Source organism: Chrysemys picta, chromosome 7, assembly GCF_011386835.1.
Source record: "Chrysemys picta bellii isolate R12L10 chromosome 7, ASM1138683v2, whole genome shotgun sequence".
In the NCBI taxonomy this organism is placed as follows: Eukaryota; Metazoa; Chordata; order Testudines; family Emydidae; genus Chrysemys; species Chrysemys picta.
Window position 1 is genome coordinate 126,785,764 of NC_088797.1, and position 22,898 is coordinate 126,808,661.

Consider the following 22,898-nt stretch of genomic DNA (forward strand, 5'->3'; position numbering starts at 1 on the left):
ATAAAATCATTACTGATAAAGTTTGCGGATGACACAAAAATTGGTAGAGTGGTAAGTAACGAAGAGGACAGGTCATTGATACAGAGCGATCTGGATCTCTCTGTAAGCTGGGCACAAGCAAACAATATGTGTTTCAATACAGCCAAATGTAAAGACATATATCTAGGAACAAAGAATCGAGGCCATATTTACAGCATGGGAGTCTATCCTGGGAAGCAGTAACTCTGAAAAAGACTATGGGGTCCTAGTTGAAAATCAGCTGAACATGAGCTCACAGTGCAATGCTGTAGCTAAAAGGGTTAATGCGATCCTTGGATGCATAAACAGGGGATATTGAATAGAAGTAAAGAGATTATATGACCTCTGTATTTGGCACTGGTGTGACTGCTGCTGGAACACTTGTCCAGTTCTGGTATCCACACTTCAAGAGGGATGTTGATAAATTGGAGAGGATTCAGAGAAGAGCCTTGAGAATGATTAAAGGATTGAAAAACCTGCCTTATAGTGACAGACTCAAGGAGCTATATTTATTTAGCTTATCAAAGAGAAGGTTAAATAGTCTATCAATATCTACATAGGAAACAGAAATTTGCTAATGGAGAGCTCTTCTGTTTAGCAGACAAAGGTTTAACACGGTCAAGTGGCTGGAAGTTGAAGTTAGACAAATTCAGATATAAGGCACAATGTTTTAACAATGATAGTAATTAGCCATTGGAACAATTTACCAAGGGCTGCACTAGATTCACCATCACTGTTTTAAATCAAAATTGGATGTTATTCTAAAAGATATGCTCTAGCTATTGGACATGAAGCAGGAATTAATTCAAGAAAGGTCTATGGCCCATGCATGCAGGAGGTCAGACTAGATTATCACAATGGTTCCTTCTGGCTTTGGAATCTATGAAGTTAAACATGTATGTAAGTCCAATAAAGAGGTACAGAACTAAGAAGTATTTGGATCAGCTAAAAGATCTATTTGCAAGCAGTAATTATGCAAAGGATCGGATATAGGACAAACACAGTACTATGAATAAAACATTGTGGGGTTATGCACCTTAAAAATAAGTAGGGCTATCAAGCGATTAAAAAAATTAATCACAACTAATCATGTGATTTTTAAAAAATTAATCATAATTAATTGCACTGTTAAACAATAATAGAATACCATTATTTAAATACATTGCACTGTAAAAAAACAAAAGAAATAGTATTTTTCAATTCACCTAATACAAGTACTGTAGTGCGATCTCTTCCATGAAAGTTGAACTTACAAATGTAGAATTATATACAAAAAAACCTGCATTCAAAAATAAAACAATGTAAAATTTTAGAGCCTGCAAGTCCATTCAGTCCTACTTCTTGTTCAGCCAATCGCCCAGACAAACAAGTTTGTTTACATTTTCAGGAGATTATGCTGCCCGCTTCTTGTTTACAACGTCTCCTGAAAGTGAGAACAGGTTTTCTCATGGCACTGTTGTAGCTGGCATTGCAAGATATTTACATGCCAGATGTGCTAAAGATTCATATGTCCCTTCATGTTTAAACCACCATTCCAGGGGACATGTGTCCATGCTGATGACAGGTTCTGCTCCATAACAGTCCAAAGCAGGGCAGACCGACGCATGTTCATTTTCATTAACTGAGTCAGATGCCACCAGCAGAAGGTTGATTTTCTTTTTTGGTGGTTCAGGTTCTGTAATTTCCACATCGGAATGTTGCTCTTTTAAGACTTCTGTAAGCATGCTCCACACCTTGTCCCTCGCAGATTTTGGATAGCACTTCAGATTCTTAAACCTTGGGTCGAGTGCTGTAGCTATCTTTAGAAATCTCACATTGGTAGCTTATTTGCGTTTTGTCAGATCTGCAGTGAAAGTGTTCTTAAAACGAACAACATGTGCTGGGTCATCATCCGAGCCTGCTATAACATGAAATATATGCCAGAATGCGGGTAAAACAGAGAAGGGGATATACAATTCTCCCCCAAGGAGTTCAGTCACAAATTTAGGTTTGTTTGTTTTTTAAAAAATGAGCGTCATCAGCATGGAAGTATGTCCTCTGGATTGGTAGCCGAAGCATGAAGGGGCATACGAAATTTTAGCATATCTGGCATGTAAATACCTTGCAATGCTGGCTTCAAAAGTGCCATGCAAATGCCTGTTCTCACTTTCTGGTGACATTGTAAATAAGAAGGGGGCAGCATTATCGTCTGGAAATGTAAACAAACTCAGCAATTGACTGAACAAGAAGTAGGACTGAGTGGACTTTTAGGCTCTGAAGTTTTACATTGTTTTGTTTTTGAGTGCAGTTGTGTAACAAAAAAAATCTACATTTGTAAATTGCACTTTCAGGACAAAGAGATTGCACTACAGTACTTATATGAGGTGAACTGAAAAATACTATTTCTTTTGTTTATCATTTTTACAGTGCAAATATTTGTAATAAAAAATAATACACTCTTTAATTTCAATTACAACATAGAATACAATATATATGAAAATGTAGAAAAACATACAAAATATTTAATAAATTTCAATTGGTATTCTATTGTTTAACAGTGCAATTAAAACTGTGATTAATCACGGTTAATTTTTTTAATCATGATTCATTTTTCTGAGTTAATCGCATGTGTTAACTGCACTTAATCAACAGCCGTAAAAATAAGCTTTGTGTACTAGTATAGATTTTTACCCTTCAACATAATCGCAAAGACTAAGGGCTTGTCTACACATACAGTGCTTCAGCGTCTGGTGAAGACGCTCTATGCCGATGAGAGAGAGCTCTCCCATTGACATAATAAAACCACCTCCGTGAGAGGTGGTAGCTCTGTCGGCGGAACATAGCACTGTCCACACCAGTGCTTATGTCAGTGTAACTTACATTGCTCAGGGGGGTGATTTATTCACTCCCCTGAGTGACATAAATTATGCTGACATAAGCCATAGTATAGGCATTGCCTAAATCTTTTCAGAAAGATGATAGCACCATTCTATTATTTTAGAAAGAAACAAACAAACAAACAAACTGAATGGTTCCAGTGCTGCAAGCATGTATTCCCAGGCATAGTTCATACTACTGTGACTTCAGTGGGACTGTCTATGTTATCTACCCGCATGACATACAACCACAAAGTATCGAAATGCTTATTACCTACAGACTGCTCACAGTAGTAGGGACTACAGGTAAGTGAGTGTTTGCAGCATCAGACCCTAAGAACCCACTGGAACTACTCTACTCGTGTGAAAAAGCAAGCATGTAAAAATGTTTGGAGGATCAGGACATAAGGAAGCACTTGGGGATCTTGCCTGTTACTAATAAACATACATCTATCATTATCACTTTCGTTTTATTGTTTATATTGCACTCACCTGAGGCCCCATTGTGCTAGGCACTGAATAAACATATTGCAAATTACATTTCCTGCCTCAGAAAGCTAACAAGCTAAGGCCCCAATCCTGTCATGGGCAATGACTGCACAGAGCCTCATTGAAGTTAGCAGGGCTCTGGGCTGGCACAACCGGAGCAGGGCCTAAATGAGCAGTTATAATCTGAAAGCTTCTAAGGTAATGGTAAAAGTCAGTCAACTGCAGCATGTAAGAAATACCATGTCAATACCTGCCCATCATTTGCTTGCTATCTCCTTTCCACGGGCTTTTATTCATCTCTGTACTGCCCTCCAATATACCTTTCCAGCTAAAGACACAGTCAAGTGGACAGGGTTTGGTTTTGTTTTTCTTTTCACCCAACGCTTTTGTATATTTCTGAAACTTAAGCCACCGCATATACTACTACAGTACTTATCTGTAACACCATCGCTTTGAGGGATTAAAGCAGGTTACTTGTTACACACTTAGATCAAGCGTTATCTGAGTAGAGAGTCTACTCCGTTAGGGATGGCGGAATCTGTTTTTGATCTTGAGTTGTTTTGATTTTCTTTGAGAGCGGTAACATGTTATTTTAACTCCTGAATAAGGTGTGCTACCTGACTGAGTCTCTTCTCTTCTTTGGCAGAAAGGATTAGAAACCTCCACCGAACTTGCAGTCTATTAAAGCAGAGTGCTCTCCATTGAGCAGCAAGGAACTGAATTGTTTTCAGATTACATGTGTGTGTGTGTCTTTCCCACATCAAAGACTTCGATGGAAGCTGTTCACACTATTGTCAGGAATGCAGGGATTGGCACAAAGGTGATTAGCAAAATTGCTTTTCTGCAGGAGAAGCACAAAAAATTATTGAGGGATTAAAGAGGATAAAAAGAAGGTTATGTTGAATATGAGGTAAAATCTTCTGCTGTTTTTTTTCCAAATCATGCTTCATGGATTTGGTTTAGTCTCCATAAAAATAAGGCAGAACAAATCAGAATTACAAGCTGCTTTGTACAAAGTGCCATTAAAGGGGCAAATATCTCATATAAAACTATATACATCTCTCCCCCGATATAACATGAATTCGGATATAACACGGTAAAGCAGCGCTCCGGGGGGGCAGGGCTGCGCATTCCGGCGGATCAAAGCAAGTTCGATAGAACACGGTTTCACCTATAACGCAGTAAGATTTTTTGGCTCCCGAGGACAGCGTTATATCGGGGTAGAGGTGTATATCTTTTGGTCCCTATCCTGTGAGGTACTCAACATCTTCTGCAAGAAGCTGAGAGCCCTCAGTGGGAGCTGAGGGGAATTATCACATCTCACAAGCTATTACACATTTCCAGGATGGGGCCCTTTATTACTAATATATTATCAAAAGAGAAAGAATTTTACAAATCAAACTTTTCTGTCATCCTGGATGTTGTTTGGTTGCTTTTTGCGCTATACTCAGCTCATAGTGATGTTAGGCTGATGGTCAATTTCGTTTTCCACTTGCCATACCTGGACAATACTTATACATTGGCCTCAGCAGCAGAGCTGGTTGAAAAGGTTTTTTAAAAATTTAAAAACCCAAATATTTTGGTCAATGAAACCTAACAGCAAAGCTTCCGAAAGCTCTGTCTCGGCAAAGCTGCAGTGTAATAAAAGTAGATCTTCAGCTACAGTCAGTAAAACTGCATCATCTCCTTTTTTTCAGATTTGGCCTTGACAGTTCATTTATTACTAATTTATTTGAATGATTATTATTCATTAAGTGCCAAAACTGCAGGCGTTCCTTTACTTTGGATTCTGATTTTGTTATTGGTTTGTTTTGTTAATTTGCTACTTTCTTGAAGTCCATCAACTGATTTTATTTATTTATTAACCTTGTTTTTCGAAGAATTATCTGAAGAATCTATTTAGAAAAAAGTTTAAATTAACTGTTTTCGCAACAGTAACTCACTCCCCCCACCCGACCCCCCTCAGCCGCATAAGGTTGTCACTCACCAGACAGCTGTGGGATTCTGAATGATTCAATTTAAAACGCTTTTCAATTCCAAATGCTAGATTTCTACTGGTGCGGTATGATTGCCGCACACAGATTGAGAAACTCCCCAACCCTCCAGGCTTCAAAGGCTGGTCACCCTTGATCTCCAAAAGGAATGTTTTTGAGTCTTGTGTCTTCTCGGGGCTACCTACAAACATATTTTAGGGTTTTTTCTTTCTCACTTGGAGCCTGTTGGAGCCAATGATAAAACTCCCATTGGCTTCTTTGGGAGCATGCTCAGGACCCCGTTCAGTGAGATGTTGTTTCAAGGGGTCGTCACCCCACTCTTCACGTATTTCATAGGTACACTCCACAGCTTTAGTCTTCAGCAATTAGAAATTCACAGACCCAGGGTTGCTCGAGTTTCTAGGCTCGCTACTCCTCATTGTAGAAGATGGTCAGAGTCAAAGGAGCACTTCAGAGACATTCCCGTCTTGTAGACTGGACTTTTTTCACCAGAAGGCTGCAGGTCTTTTGCTGCTACTTACTTTGGCTAGTTCTGGTGTTTCTTATTATGCGGACCTAGAATCAGCAGTGATTCGGTTTGTAGGGTGAATGTGACACCTGTATAAAGCAATCGGCGCTTATTCAGTGCTGGAAACCAACATTTTGGTGCAATTCTCAATTTATCCCATGCTGATCTCTAAGGGCACTATCCTCTCCTCCAAAACTCTCCTAAAGACCAACCTCTTCCATGAAAACCATTTGAAAGGATCATTTGAGAGGCAGCTAGGGAGAACTGTGTTGTCTTGTATTTCTAAGTAAACAAAAATGTCTCTAATGCATATATAAAAATAGTACAGAATGAATTGTATCCCTCCCCCTGACAATTGTTTTGTTAGGCCCCAGTCCTGCATGAGTGCCTTGGTCCCTGCTAGCAGATCCAGTTGCAAGATTGTAAGAGTCTTGGAGCAGGGACAATGTCTTTCAATGTGTCTCTGCAGTGTCTCGTACAATGGGACCCCTATTCTGTTCAGGGCCCTTCGGTGTTACTGTAATGCACATAAATACTAACTAGTGCTCAATCGTTATAATAACTATATGTAGATAAAAATCTAAAGCCAATGCGCTAACCTAGCCTCAGATTTGTAATAACAATAAGCTGTAGGCACAAATAATTGCAAACATAGTTTATGGGCCAGAGGAGGGGACTCAGAGCCTCACTTACATGGGATTCTTAGGATCATGCAAGTCCCACCTCTCCTTTGGAAAGACTACTTTTGGTTTATTTGTTTAGATCAGTAAAAAAAATCCCACATCCCAAAATAAAGAATGTTTTCCTTTGGCACTGCAAACATCCTTGATAGCTTTAACATCTGCTGGACAATGTATGGATGAGAGGCAGGCAGGTCACACAGTTCTGTGACAAACATGTGTGTACAGCGTGTCGGATTATAAATCCAGGAATAAAGAGCTATTAAACCCCCTTTTCCAGCCCACCTGCCACGAAAAAAGGCCTTTCACTTTGGATTGATCTATTTAAATAGAAACAAGAATTGGGAAGGAAAACGCCAACATCCCGAAGTCTCAAGTCAAAACCTCTCCATCTGATAAGTTCTGTCAGCTGCAAGCAAACTGATTCACTGTCTATCTTTCTCCAGGATGTGTGGACTACCCTGTGTGAGTATGCTTGTGGTTCTGCCAAAACATAAGGTTATATGGCTCAGGAATCTTTCAAGTAACATTTGTATCTGTCACTAAGTTGATCTTAAGCCCCACCTAACCCTTAGATATGTTTTCTCTTTTGCCCGCATGTTAGAGTGCTTGATGCAATATTTGGATGAGAACTCCAGCGAGATCAGCTGTGCCACCCAGCAGACCTAGAGCTCTCAGAGCTCCACCTTGAGTGCAAAAGCCTTTCTGTTCTTTGGAATGCAGAACGAGAGGAAAAAACTTTAGGCCAATTTCCCCCCGGGAACAACTCTAATGAAATCAGTCAGGTAACATCAGCGATAAATTTGGCCCTGTGCTTTTAGCTTTGCTCTGTGATTGCAATGGACTCACTGTTGATAGTTTCTCTGAATTATTTGAATTACATAAAAATGCAGTTAGAAATTCAGAACAAACATCCAGTGCAGAATGCCTCATAATCCAGAGCACACGTTGCCTAATGGTTACTGCAGGAGAACGGGAGTCTAGTCTCCCAGATTCTGTTCTGAACCCTGACATTGGTGTGAGTATTGCATGACATGGGCAAGTCACATTGCCTTTCACTGTCTCACTTTCCCCATCTACAGAATATAACAAGATTTACCACTTCACAGAGTGGTTGAGAGTCTTGAGGTTGTTTTAGTACCATTGGGATGAAAGTTCTTTTAAAAGGCAAAAATAACCCAACTTTTCAATAGGGCCAAAACCCAGCCTCTGCTGGTGCACATGTGATTGCAACCAGGACTTGCCAGTACTGACACCTACGCATGTTTATTCAAATACCTGGGCATGCAAGTCATAGAATCCTAATGTGCGAGACCCATTGGTCCAATGGATTTGCCCACAGGTGTTCGCGCATGTCAAGTGTGCATGCAGGTGTGTGCACAGGCGGACTTGCATGAGCACAAGCAGAGCCAGGGTTCAAACAGCAGGGCCTTTGAGCCTTAACCTGACACTCCCCCTTTAAAATCAGAGACACTGACATCAAAGTTTGCCCCTCACCAGAAGAAACCGGCTATTTTGCACCCTTCCAAGCTATGTTTCTCATCTCCCCGCCATTCCTACTGCCTTGTCTCTCTTGCTTTTTCTGACACTATCCCTCCCGCTCCACTTCAAACCCTGGGAAAAACCTAGGAAAAGCAGCTTGCTGACTAAGGGGCCATTTCGTTGCATTGTGTTTTCCAGCTAGACCTGAACAGACTGAAATCAATTCAGCTCTCTCGCGCTCTCCCTCCCTCATGTCTTTTTTTGTTTCTCTTAGATTGTGCCCTCTGCCTTAAGAAAGCCCAGTTTAGTTACAGCCCCATAGCAATCAAGTGACCAGTAGTTTCTGTTTTTTGTAAAAACAGTGTCCTTTTCATGGGATTCAGGTTCCTCCTCAGTTTGAAATGCCCATTGAGCAGGGGTAACAATCTGCAGAATCTTTGATCAATTCTTGTGTATTCATTTTAGATATTTCTAATGGTCACATCACCCGGAGAAATATGTGCTTTTGTACTAATATTAAAACATTGTATCAGCCATCCATTATATTACTGTTACTGAGACCAGATTGAACAGAAGTACACACAAACATCTGTGTCTGATCTGTGTAGCTACATATCCTGAGAAATACGCTTATTATTGTTGAAGTCCAAGGGTTTCCATTCTAAGATCCTTTTTGCAATTCCTTCTAACTTTCTAAAGTTTTCAATATGAAATTTTCCAGTCTTGATCCCATACCACAGTTATGAATGCAATATAGAAACAAGAAGAGAATAAAATAAGGTTTTTGGATGTTTGAACAAGCATGGTTAAGCACAGTCCACCTGGTGCACTAAATAAGGCCTGGTCCTGTGGAAATAATTATATGGGATCATAGAATTAAGGGTTATATCCTATTGCATCCTCACAATGGAACAGCATCAAGGTTGCATGTGCAACCTTAACTTTGTTGTCTCCTGATTCTTTTGAGTGCTCAACTGGGCAAACTTTGTGTTTTCTTAGCGTAGATTTTCTTTGTTCTTTTCCAATGGAATGTAGATTTACGGGCAGACATCCTCAGCAGGTGTAAATTGGCACAATTCCATTGCAGTCGACAGACCCAAGCCCTTGACACCTGCTGAGGATCTGAGCCAGAGATGAGATGTGTGCGCACGCCCGCAGCACTGAACTACTATTCTAGCCCTAATGACAAGAAGAGAGTGGGGGTTTTTATATATATAATTATTTCTTTTAATTTAGAAGAAAATATTAAAAGTGTTTATCCCCAGCCTTGAGTATCTCTACCACTTCTTTAAGAAGATACATCCAGCAGCCACGCCTTACCATAGAACATAAAATGAACAGAAGAACAGAAGAACGGCCGTACTCGGTCAGACCAAAGGTCCATCCAGCCCAGTATCCTGTCTGCCAACAGTGGCCAATGCCAGGTGCCCCAGAGGGAGTGAACCTAACAGGTAATGATCAAGTGATCTCTCTCCTGCCATCCGTCTCCACCCTCTGACAAACAGAGGCTAGAGACACCATTCCTTACCCATCCTGGCTAATAGCCATTAATGGACTTAACCTCCATGAATTTATCTAGTTCTCTTTTAAACCCTGTTTTAGTCCTAGCCTTCACAACCTCCTCAGGCAAGGAGTTCCACAGGTTGACTGTGCGCTGTGTGAAGAAGAACTTCCTTTTATTTGTTTTAAACCTGCTGCCCATTAATTTCATTTGGTGGCCCCTAGTTCTTATATTATGGGAACAGGTAAATAACTTTTCCTTATTCACTTTCTCCACACCACTCCTGATTTTATGTACCTCTATCATATCCCCCCTTAGTCTCCTCTTTTCCAAGCTGAAAAGTCCTAGCCTCTTTAATCTCTCCTCATATGGGACTCCTTCCAAACCCCTAATCAAATGACCAGCTAAACCCACAGAACACTTACAGCTTGAAAGTTTAAAATGTTGCACCGTCTCCAGTTAGTTCCGATCCCCCTCATCCCCCCCACCAAAAAAAAGCCCTGGTCCCAAGATGAAAGGCAGCAGCTGCTCCAACCAAAGTGGGGGCAGAGTTGCAACGTTCAGGAGCCCTCACAGATGATGTCATGCCAGCAGCTTCCTCTTTGGTAAATCCAGGGAGCTCGAGCTCGAGCTCCTCCACCGACCACAGCTGTGGCAGTCGGTCTCAGGGAGAGAGGTGTCTCCCAGGGAAGCAGGTCCCAAGCCTTTTAGAGCTTGCTAGGCCAAAAACCACCACCATAAAACCCACCTAGAGCTGAAAAGGACGCAAGTGCAAATCATGGACTAGTGTCATGTGGTCACAGAGGGCTACACTGCTTAACAAGGGGCTAGCCACCCGCTGCACTAGCTTTGGTGTCCAGGTGGATGTTAAGTACAGCCCCAAACACAGCACATTGTCTAATGTTGAAATATCATTTCTATTCAAAGAGATGGTCTGATTTTTTAAATCGCGGAGCACCCAGCTGAAGCTGGGGAGTGCTAGTGAGTACGCAGCACCCCTGGAAACTGGGCCTGGATTGCAGTTCAAACTTTAGGCTCTTAAGGTTGCACATGCAACTGTAACTCGGCCACTTGTGCTTATTCCCTGTGATAGAATCTTTGGCTACACGGTCCCATTGGATTTCACAAATAAGACAGAACCCAGTTTTTTATACCACTTCAAACACACTCTTTCTTACGGACAACAGTTTTCTTGTCAAAACTTGAACCATTCACACATTTTAACTACGTTCTCTTGCCTGTTTGAATAAGTCTGCCAGTGTCCTGGACATTCTGTGTTTGTTCCCAACCAGCAGCACAGGAGACATTTCAGGAGTGAAGGTGGTTAATTATGAAGCTAGATTTGCACATCTGGCTGCTCCACCTCCGGCTGTGGCCCTTCTAGCACTCAGGCATGGCGCTGCGGGCAAGCTCTGCCTTAGGCACGCCCTCACCCCGGGCTAGACACGTCCAAAACAGACCTTCTGGGCATTAACAAGCATCCCCCTCAGAAGGGCTCATTTATTAACAACAAAGAGTAACATACGCTCAAGCAAAGCCAGTTGTTCAGGCCCCTCTTGGGAAGTGCAGTCTCTCAGGGTCAGTCCAACTAACTGCTTGGTCCTTTAGCCACGGGACACTCAGCCCAAGACCCTCATCTGAAGCCAGGGCTTCTAGGCTACTCCTGCTCCCTTCCCTTGGAAAACAGCTTCTAGTTCCTTCTGTTCAGGAAACTTCTGCTCTCTCCACCACGGGAACAGTCTCTCTCTCTCTGGAGCCCTCCCAGTTCCTTCCTGTGGAACACTCTCCCTCTGGGGTTGCCGTCCCCCTCCACGCATCTTCTCCTCAGAGGCACCTTCCTCCTGGCAGTACTGAGCCCAGGCAGCCTTTTTATAGGGTGCAGTTGTCTTCTACAGAACAAGCACCTGGGGCAACCAGTTACTGCCAGGTGGGTCTTCAGAGAGCTGTCATGGGCAGGCGAGGTTCTGACTCCCCTTAATGGGACAATTGTCCTGTGACAGCACAGCAGTGCAGACTTCCAGGTGGAAGGAAAAGGCTAAGGGCTTTAACTACGAAGATAATTTAGCAGCAATTTTAGATGGCTTATATATGCCAGCAATTATTTTTTCCTGTTGTTTGTATTTAATATACAGTGTATTCTGTCAACAGTTTGCTGTGTACTTTTCTTATAAATGAGTTGATGAGGCTGTACTGCGTGTATACAGAGTACTGCAGAATACTGCAAGATGTTATCTAAGCCTGTTGAAAAACGGTATGAGAATATATTGTATAGAAGGAGAAATAGCATGTGATCATAGAAATCTATCCTAATGCATACACACAAGAGAGCAGAGTGCATTTCCTGATTGCAGGGCTTACCCGAACATACTTAATGATCTTTTAACACAGCATTTGTGTGGAATTTCCTAGGTTGTTTTTAAAGATGGCAGAAAATAGAAAAAACCATAAAAAGAGAGCCGGGACCAAGTTTTAAACTGACCCGGGGCCAATTTTTCAAGTGCGCAGCACGTACAATTGGAGCCAGATTTCCCCAGCTGACATGCTATCATAACTGCACTGAGCTGGTCTGAAAGTCTGACCCTGACTGAGGGTGCTGAGCCCAACTGGAAATTCCAGCCTCTCTCTTCAGGCCTTCAAAGCTCTGCTAGCTTGCAAAATATTGTCCATAATGCATGTAAATGCCATAGTGTGGGACCGTTGTGCTAAACACCACGGGAATGCTCTGCCTTACGAGGTCTGTGAGGAGCTCCTTTCCTGTATGTCTTGGGAGATTGTCAGGGGAGAAGACCTTTCTCCTGCAAAACATCTAGATCATGCCCGCAGATGCTGGTGACAGAAGGTTGAAACCAGGAGACACAATCTAAGAAATAAAACATGAAAGATAAAAAGGGATTTGGGCGGGAAGGATTCGTTCTCAAAGTCATAACAAGCAGATGGGCAAGAATGGCCACACCGGCCCACAGAACTATGAACATAACATAAAGGCAGCAGCTAGACATTGTTAGGAAGACAGAGGAGAGAGGGATACAGTGGGAAAGCCGGGAGATGGCGTTGAGACACTTTGGGGAGGGGGGTAGGTTCGTTGGGCCAAGTGACCTTTTCCCATCCAGCAATTTCTTCTGTCCCAGTGCAGATTGACAATGGAAGCCCAATGGCAGCACAATCTGACATCCCCGTTAATACCGAAAGAGATTCAATGAGATCGTGCTGTGCTGCTGTGAAACAAACCAGACCCGGGTTTCCAACTCGCCGCCTTTTCTGTTGTTGTTGTTATTGCTGTTTGTTTCCATTCACCCCCTGGATTCTCCATTTTCCCCTTTCTTGACTCTGATGGGGGCTCTTTTTGTGCACAAGAAGCCCTTCTGATCTCTTTGAAAGGCAAGCTCATGTCATTCTTCCAGATCATCATTGTATGACATGTTTTTATATCAGGCTGACAAAGGAGCTATTTGATCAGGGGGTATGGTGTGTGATTGTAAGAAATTCAGCTAGCCGGTGGCAACCATTGTTCCCCAAAGCGGCTCCCTGACCCCATTCTATTCAAGGAAAAACTCCCTTGGAGTGGCCTCTATTCATTGAGTAACACCAGTCTGCGGTCTCACTCCAGGAGCATGCTCAATTCAGAGGTATGTCACCGATATCGCCCATCAGCCAGCCTTTAACTCTTTCATCAGCATTAGGTTTCCAACACAACAGCTGTTATCATGGGGATGAGCTTGGGAGGTGTGTGTGGGGGGGTGCATTCCAGCTCACTCTAGCTCTCCTTATCTTGGAGAAATTTAACCTTCCCTTCAAAAGTTCGTTTGGAAATTACCCGTCTGCTGCTTTGCACAGACCATGGCCTGAGTTTCACGTCCTTGATTCCTAGCTGCCCATTTTGTTATGCAAATTCTTAAATGAGTAGGCTCTGTATGGGCCTGAGCCGAAGCCCATTCGAGTCACTGGGCACCTCTCAGTTGACTTCATTGGTCTTTGAATCAGGCCCTAAGTAAACCGTTAAACACGCAATTGCCCAATCCTACAACCCTGCTTTGCACAAGTAGTCCTTATTCATGTGAGAAGCCCTTGGTTGCAATGGGACTACTTGCAAGGTGAAAGCTTTCAGGACTGAGCCTCCAGTTTGGCCTTCAGAGAAGTTTCTGCCATGCTTCCTGTCTTGTTGTTAGCAGAAAAAGCTTAATGAGGATGACCTGCTCCTCCATTCTAGCTGAGTGCCCCGTGCATCAAGATACGACCTGATCTAAAGCCCATTGAAGTCAGTAGAAGACCCCCATTGGCTTTAGGGGGCTTTGGATCAGACCCACAGTGCTCCATCTATAGCGACTACAAAGCATTGCCTTCTGACCACTGTCCTGTGGTCCATGTGAGGTGAGATAGGGGGCGGAGTCCAATTTCAACGGTCATCTATGCTTCAAAGCGAGGGGCTAGTGCAAACGGGAAAAGGGCAAAGATTTGGCATCCAGGTAATTTTTTTTGTTGAGTATTGTATAAATGTTCCCAAAGGGAGGATGAAAACAACAAATGTTCCATGAATGCAGGTGCACAGGTGACCAATTGCTGCTTGAAGAAAGCACATGAAGTTTGATTGTATCCGGCATGTCATGACTTTGCTACATTTTTCAATGCCGAACTCGTTCACTAAGAGCTAAATACATCCTCTGGTGGATCTCCACTCTCTCCAGCCATTGCTCGTCAGATTTCAGAGCTTCTCAGAGTCTCTAGGCAGCTGGTCGTTTCAGTTACATGTAGGACCTCCTAGTGATGTATCAGATTTCATTCCTGGGCGCTTTTTGGTTTGCAGTACAGTCTTAGTTTCAATATCACGGTTGGGTTTGCCCCACTTGTGAGTGGGTGGCTCAGTAACAAGGTTCCCAGCTTCTAAGGTGGCCCCAGCTTGGCTCTGGAGCCTTTGATCCTGGTTTGTCACCAGCTTGATATCAGCACATCTCTGGGGTCAGGGATTGCTAATGAGCTTGTGCTCCCTCTGCTGGTGCAGAGCACGAAATACGGGTGAGTCCCTCAGCAAACTACGGCTATTTCCTTTTTTGGTTTTCTCGTTTTCTCAGAGGCATTGGCGGAATGTTTTTAAAAATATTTATAACCCCTGTTCTCCACCAGGTGATGAATAAGAATAATACTTTGTTTGATAGCACCTTGTCATCTGAAGTTTTCAAAGGTCATTGGAAATGTATATTAATTAAGCCTCATACTACCTCCCTGTGAAGTGGGTTCAGCATCATTATCTTAATCTTACAGATAGGAAACCGGAGGCACAGACATTGTAGTGGATTTGCCCACAGTCACACTGCGAGCCAACACCAGAGCATTATTCCTAAATCCTCTGCTCTGATTCCCTAGAATACTCCACTCCCATAGGTCCTCACCATTTGAAGGTTTAAATTCAATGTTGAGCCTAAGCTATGTAGCAATGTCCCTTTAAAATGCTAGTTCTCCCTCCCTGGTGTCTTTGTGAATGAGGGATATAAATCCTCAAAGAATTCAGGGGGGAGGGATAGCTCAGTGGTTTGAGCATTGGCCTGCTAAACCCAGGATTGTGAGCTCAATCCTTGAGGAGGCCACTTAGGGATCTGGGGCAAAGTCAGTACTTGGTCCTGCTAGTGAAGGCAGGGGGCTGGACTCCCTTCCAGCTCTCTGAGATAGGTATATCTCCATATATTATTTATTATGAAGAGGTCCATTTTTCTCTTCATTCAGGCATGTAATCCTCAATGAGAGTCACCCGGGTGCACAGATAAGAGATCCCAAAGAAGGCTGCTTGGGTTGGAAGTGAGTTGCCACATCACATTTTCTTCACAACCTCTCCCAACACTCAGAGAAGTTTCTGCCACCCAAAGACCACACTAACCTATGATCAATTGACTTACGAGGAAAGATGGAAAGACCCAAACCTGGACGCTGGCAAGTGCTGATTCTGGTGGGGAGAGAGCAGGTATAACTGTCAATGTGCATTTCAGATGTATAGGCCCCAAGGAAGGAGCAGAATTGATGGGGGTGTATATAACTAGAAATGATCAGATGAAACCGAGCAAAGGAAAATGTAGGCTATATATTAGGGAACAGTTAGTGACAATAGCACAATCTACTAGAGAAGAGCTGCAAGATCTAATGCTTGAGTAGACCAGACAAAGCCCAGGAGAAGATACGTCAGGGAATAATCATGTACTGACCAGGGACTTCCTATGTCTAGTTTCTGTGATTTTTATCATGCTGCAACTTCTTCCTGACCTTTAATCCATGCATATGGAGATTGTTGTTGCACCAATGGTTTCTCAATCACCAGACCACGGTGAAGAGTAAATTAAAAAGAAGAACAGGAGGACTTGTGGCACCTTAGAGACTAACAAATTTATTAGAGCATAAGCTTTCGTGGACTACAGCCCACTTCTTCGGATGCATTCCGAAGAAGTGGGCTGTAGTCCACGAAAGCTTATGCTCTAATAAATTTGTTAGTCTCTAAGGTGCCACAAGTCCTCCTGTTCTTCTTTTTGCGGATACAGACTAACACGGCTGCTACTCTGAAACTTTTCATTAGTAAATTAAAAGCATTTCCTCAGCAGATTGACTGTTATTGGTCATTTCAGTGTTTCCTGCAGCAGTGAGAAATCTGGGGTTTAAACAGGGTGAGCTGGTTTCTGGGACGGTCAGACTCTTTCTCAGCAGCGTTTGGAATTCGGACCTGCACTCAAGTAGCTCGGGAAGGAGACTTCTTCCCTTCTGTGATGGGAATGTGGTTCACCTCTAATTCTGGATTCCAGCAGAGCCCAGCGTTCTGAGCCTGTAATATCAGCCCATGAAGAACATAAGAACAGCCAGACTGGGTCAGACCAAAGGTCCATCTAGCCCAGTATCCTGTCTACTGACAGTGGCCAATGCCAGGTGCCCCAGGGGGAATGAACAGAACAGGGAATCATCAAGTGACCCATCCCCTGTCGCCCATTCCCAACTTCTGGCAAACAGAGGCTAGGGACACCATCACTGTCCATCCTGGCTAATAGCCATTAACGGACCTATCCTCCAGGAACTTATCTAGTTCTTCTCAGAACCCTGTTATAATCTTGGCCTTCACAACATCCTCTGGCAAGGTGTTCTACAGGTTGACTGTGTGTTGTATGAAGAAATGCTTCCTTTTGTTTTAAACCTGCTGCCTATCCATTTCATTGGGTGACCCCTAGTTCTTGTGTTATGAGAAGGAGTAAATAACACTTCCTGATTTAGTATCAGAGGGGTAGCCGTGTTAGTCTGAATCTGTAAAAAGCAACAGAGGGTCCTGTGGCACCTTTAAGACTAACAGAAGTATTGGGAGCATAAGCTTTCGTGGGTAAGAACCTCACTTCTTCCTGAGCTATATTAAAGAGTCCCGCTCTAGCTAGTCCTTTTGAATAACGTGTTCAGTTAGGATCCACACCAATTACCATTGACTTCAGTGGGCTGGGCCCTCAGTTCTTTGATATTAGCCAACAGGTTTTACTGTTGCAATGTGACAGTTCCTGAAGACTGACTCCTCCAGAATAAACTAGTGCAAGCAGAGATTTTCACAGTAAAAGACAAGTAATAATGATAACGCCTTAGAGTTATTTAGCATCTCCCAGCTTGAAGGGCCCCAGAGCTCCTTACAGACCATGGGACAGATTCTGATCTCAATCACACCCGTAAAATGAACGAGGAGTACCTGTGGCACCTTAGAGACAAGACTGATACAGACTAACATGGCTACCACTCTGAAACCAATCACACCAGTGTAACCCAGAGTAACTCCTCTCTAGTCAGCAAAGCAACTCTGTATTTATACCAGAATTGCTGAGTTTGGAGCTGTTCAGAGATCCCTTCACTCACCATCTCTGAGATGGAATGGGTTGGCAGGTAACAGCAGGCAGCCAGCAGTACCCAACAGAATAACCCTGGAATAGCTTGCCCATGTCAAGGCGTTTTGGCTTCACCAATCATTTGCCTGAGTAAGACTCCTCTGAAGAGTCAACAGCAAAGGCTGCAAGTTTGTCACGTCTGGAAACCTGAGGTGTCAGGAGATTTTAAATCCCCCATGTGCTTCCCTGTGAATTTTTAGTGCTAGGTTTTCTCTCTCTCCCCAGGACCACTCATTCTAAGTGGAATGTGCTCTACCAAAGACCCTTATGGTCAGACCTTTCCCCTCCCAGCCCAAGTAAGCTGCGACAGCAGGTAAGGAATCTTTCGGCTGCTTATCTGATTCCAACTAGAACCCAGTGAAGTCGCGGTTTGACCATTGCTAGCTCTGTCACCTTCCCTGATTGCCTGTGTTTGCTCACCTGTCATCAGTACAGGAAACTTCTGGGATCCTTTCACATCAACCATTACCATGGCACCTGCAAAAGAAATGCAGTGGTGCCAAATATCGCAATTTCATTGCGAGTTTCATGATAGCTGGTGTTTTTCTGAAAACTCCAGCTCCTGGAGTCATGTGATTAGCTGAAAATCCCAGGTGTTTTTTTTTTTTAGTAAGTTTCTCACCTTCATAGTTGCTGAGAAAAGCTTATAAATGTGAAAACTGAAGAGTTAAAAAACAGAAATCAAATCAAATAATCCCAGGATTTATTACAGTATTTCTAAAATCTCATGATTTTTGAGCCAACCTGTGATTTTGGGGTGGCGGGGGAGGCTGACTCATGACTCTTGAATGCTAGGGTTGGCAATACTGTAAATGGTATATTAATTCCACCATACCTGCTGCTGGTGTTCGAGAACCCAAGGCATCCCATGTTCCTACCATGACCACGAAGGAGCCATCTACGTTGGTTGGCCTTCAGGCTTCGGAGGGTAAAACACTCTGTTCTTACCGTTGGCTGAGAGGAACTTGGCTGGAACACAAGAGGCCGCTTTTCCAGCTCCAGTCATCAAGCACCAGTAATCCCTCTGTGCTGGTGTCAAGTGCAAGGTGAAATCGTGAGTCTGTTGGGGGAGAGAGGTGGTGAATTTGTCAGCGCCCAGTCATGATCTGTCTGAGTGGGAGTGAAGTGAGGACACGTCTCTGTGCTCCATGACGCCAGGCCTCATGGTGTGTCAGCTACTCGCTTCCTCCAAGGGCTGCCCACTTTGGGCCTACTCAGTGTTTCTCCACCTCAGGCAGTAGGGGTTACCATGAAAGGGATTCTGTTCTTTAACGTTTCTATCCTGGTGGCAGCAAAAGGCTGGAATCAGGTCAGTCCACATTGCGCCGGGTGCTGTACAAACATAAACTAAACAACAGGCACTGCCTCAGAAAGCTTCCCCTCTCTCCCCGCCCTCTCCACGGCACGCCCAGTCCCTGCTAGCTCAGTATGGCGGGGAGGTAGTTGGAAGATACCAATGCAGTCAGACTGCTATCCTTATACTGCTACAACTTCCTGTGGGGACACTTAGTCAGGGATAAAAGGGCCTTTTTTTTAGCTTAACCTGCCAGAAGAAGAGTATTCACATGGGGAGTTACAGTGGCGTAACTACAGCAGTTTAAATTCACATCTTCCCTTTACTGATAGAATTGTCCCGTGTGAGCAGGCCCTGTCATTCCCCCCCACACACACAGACACTCTTTGACTGTGTCACACCTAAGAGCAGTGGGCAACTGACAAGCGGCACAAAGACAGTGAATGGGGGAACAGGGAAGAGCATCTCAAATGGCTTTCAAATGCTCTCCCTGGCCAGCCCGTAGAATTGGGAGCACTCCGGAGAAGCCATGTCCAGCCGTCTTGAGTTGGCACCACACGTGGGCTTGGAGGATGCAGAAATAAGGATGGCATTGTGGTAAGGGCACTGGAATGGGACTCAAGAGATCTGGGTTCACATTCCCAGCCCTTCCAAGACTCCCTGGGTGACCTAGGGCAAGTCAATTAATCATTCTGTGCCTCGGTTTCCCCCTATGGAAAATGGGGGGTAATACTACTTTCTTTTTCCACATATGTCCATTTAGACTGTGAGCTCATGCCGTGCACAGCAGAGTCCTGGTTATTACTGCAATACAAATAATAAGGACTAGTAATCATGCGAAGGATCCAGGAAAATACTCTGGAAAGTTTGTATCTGTTTCTCCTGCAGAACTCCCTGCTAAGGTTTTTGTTCAGTTGTCATGGCTGCTGAAAGCCAGGCGCCTGATGAGGGAACATTTTAAATGTCTTAAAAAAAAACCAACCTCAAACCAACAGCAAAATCAACCTGGTCTGTTTATAACTGACCTTTTCCATTCTGCCCGACGGAGTCTGAGCAGACCAATACCATCCAGCTAGGAGCCAACCACAGCAGGCAAAAAAGTACCACTCACCCCTCCTGCGTGGATGCGTTTGGCTGACAGCTGGAAAAGGAAAGAGCGACATTGAAAATGTGCTGGGTATTATTACATCTTCGTATTTAATGCAAGTAGCTAAATTACTGAGCGGGATAGGCAGCAGATTTGCTCCTAGGACTGGGAGTCCATAGAGCCGGGTTCTAATTCTTGGCTCGTCTGGTGACCTTGGCTAAGTCACTTCCCCTTGGTGTGCTTCAGTTTCCCAATCTATAAAATGGGGTGAATAATACTGACCTACCTACCGCCGTCACATGGGGATGGGGAAGCTTAATGTTTGGAGATCCTTGGATGGAAGAGGACAGGGTTATTTTTATTAGATACAAATAATAAACACCCCTTACTTATTTATACTGCATGCAGGGAATGTCTAATCTGCCCAATTATATGCAGAGAAGGTGTGCTGGGCTGGACTGCTACAAGGCTGTTACTGCCCTGAGTCTGAGAGGACCACATCACCCACGAGAGGGTGTTAAAAAAACAAGGGCACTGCACAATCGTCTTGTCAATCAAAAGATAGAGCTAGTTCTCGAAGTGACCTGGGCCTAAGTCACTTGGGCATTTTGAACATTTTCCCCTAGTCCCTTACCCACGGCTATGCCCCCATGTGGGTGGTCACTGAGCATTCCTGGGCATGTATTTCACAAGGTCATGTCTATTCTGCCTCTAGACCGTGTGTCCTCTGTATTTACAAAGTCTTCCCAAACAGGTGGCTGTCTTCCTCCTCCCTGGACATGCTACAGCTTGAATCGGCGACTTTGATCATAAGAAAAACATCCACGCAAAGCCCTTGAAGTAGCAGCAACGCTGTGTTAGCCCCAACCAGCCAGTCTGCGGTGCACAATGCAGCCCCAGACACGACAGCCACTGAGGTGTGTGGGAGGGTGAGGGGGGCCGGCCAACAAGTTTGAACAAAATTAAGAACTGACCATAAGCCTCAAACTAAACTCCACCTGATCCCCAAACCCTGAACCTTGTCTGAGATTTGACGAACATTTCATTAGGCTTAAATAACTCTTTGTTTTCATTTCTGCTGATGCTTCTGCACGGCCTTGTTCCAGACAAGCCCCGAAGTGGAAATACCATGATACCAGCATCAAACCTGTTGTCGCTGCGTTTCCAGGCCTGTGGGGAGTGATGGAATCTCACGAGAGAACCTCTCATAAGAGTTCCCAGCCAGCCTTGCAGATCCAAGTGGGGCAGATATTTTTGGAGAAGCAGCGGAACTTCTGGACGCTCACCCGAATTGGACAAACTAAACCTTGCAGGTTCTCCTGCCGTGAGTGAAAGCCCCGGGTCGGAGCTATCTCCATCCACCTCACTGGAATGCAGTGATGTCCCACTGGTACAAAGAAAGGACCATACTGGCGGGCGCAGAATGCATAGTCCTTCTGCAGTGCCTGATACCCAATACAATGACAGGGCCCAAACAGTGGCTAATGATTTAGTGGAAGAGTAAAAACCTTCCCTAGCACCCAGTTGCTTTGTGCTTTACATGGGTGGGTGGGTGGGGGTGAGCTTCTTGACCTCTCAGGGTCCTACTATGATGTTAGTGCATGAAAGCCAAGCTACCGTGTTTATTTTTAGCTAGTTGCCTTCACAAAGTCCTGGCTGATGAGATTTTACAGCACAGGTTGGCTCCTCCAGCCCAGCCACAATTGCTGAGGAATCAATCATTACCATCAGGTAACTGTTAGATGGTTAACAGCCTGAACTGAAGCCAAACTGGTTGTTAATTGCGATAACAACGGATTTCAAGGGGTTGTTTCCCTGCAACCAACACGCTCAGCAATTTACTTTGACTTGATATTAGCAGGCAATAAGGAAAATCAAGAGAAGTTCACAAGCCATTAGCAAAGGGCCATCTCTCCCGGCTGGACATCAGTTCCTCATTCTGCAGAATGCGGACTGCAGCCAGCTGGCTGGGCCACATAGCACACCAGTGAATCTGGATCTCTAGGTCACACCTTATGTATTGCACAGAACCATCCACGACCAGGCAGTAGAGATGGTCTTATCCAGCTAACGGGGTCAGCCAGACTCCTTTGGCCAAATATCGCCTTGTGTAATTCCACAGAGCTCACCAGGGATGAATGTGGCCCAGTGCGTGAACACATCCTGCAAGTCACCACAGCCAAGACTCAAGGGTCCCATAGGCAGAGGTCCTGCCAGAGGAGCCAAAGAGGGTCTTTCCCCTCACCAAGCTGGAGAATCTGTGCTGAGTTGCTCTTTGGCAGACCTTGCTCTTTGCAGAACTCCCAGATGGCCTCAGAGTTGCAGTGATCTGTGGCTACCACAGATCTCTTGGGCCCTGGTGGGTATCACTCCTGATCAGTCCAGCACATGACGAAGGCACTCACAAAACAACCCTCCCCCTTCCCAGGGACGGAGACGATTCCATTGCTGTAAAGCCTTTGAGTTTTGTTTCTAAGGAGCTGTCTAAACGCAGCTCTGCACTGGTTCTGTTAACCCGCAGCAAAACCTTTCTGGGCACACGCTGCTTTCAGCTGCAGAGCAGCGTCGGCCTGCTCTGCACACAAAACCGCCCCACTTTAACCAACGGGGTGATTTTCAACTGGTGCGACTTCATGCGTGGACACTCGTCAGTTCCTGGAAACCTGGCTGATATCAGGTTAGCACGTGCACCTAGCACACGGCGATAGCTGCCATCCCATAGTATCTGAACAACGGAAGCTACTCCCATTTTACAGATGGGGAACTAAGACACAAAGAGACTAAATGATTTGCCCCAGGTCACACAGGGAAGCCGTGGTGTTGTGCTGAGTTGAGTCCCATGATAACACCCTAACCACTGGACCATCCTTCCTTCTCCACCTGTCACGAGCTGATCCAATCTGAGTCACCAGGCGTGTGTCAATCCGGGGGTGCAACAGTTTAACTAGATCAGCTTTTAAAGAGGCTTGGAAAGATTCCGTTTTTATGCATGAATGTTATTAAACGTTGATTTCACTCTCTCACCCACCGACCAAAAATATTTCCAGTGCTAATCATCCAAACGCACAGGGAGGCACAGTAAGAACAATGCTGCTTCGGGAGGCATT

At 44.4% G+C, this 22,898-nt stretch overlaps 1 long non-coding RNA gene across 1 annotated transcript; it reads left to right on the top strand.

Annotated features, from left to right (window-relative positions):
* Positions 1–1,305: 1,305 nt before the first annotated feature.
* On the top strand, positions 1,306–15,225 carry LOC101935160 (uncharacterized). Its single transcript, XR_255437.4, has 3 exons — positions 1,306–4,182; positions 6,877–7,009; positions 7,149–15,225. It is a non-coding gene; the product is annotated as an uncharacterized LOC101935160 (long non-coding RNA).
* The last annotated feature ends 7,673 nt before the right edge of the window (positions 15,226–22,898 follow it).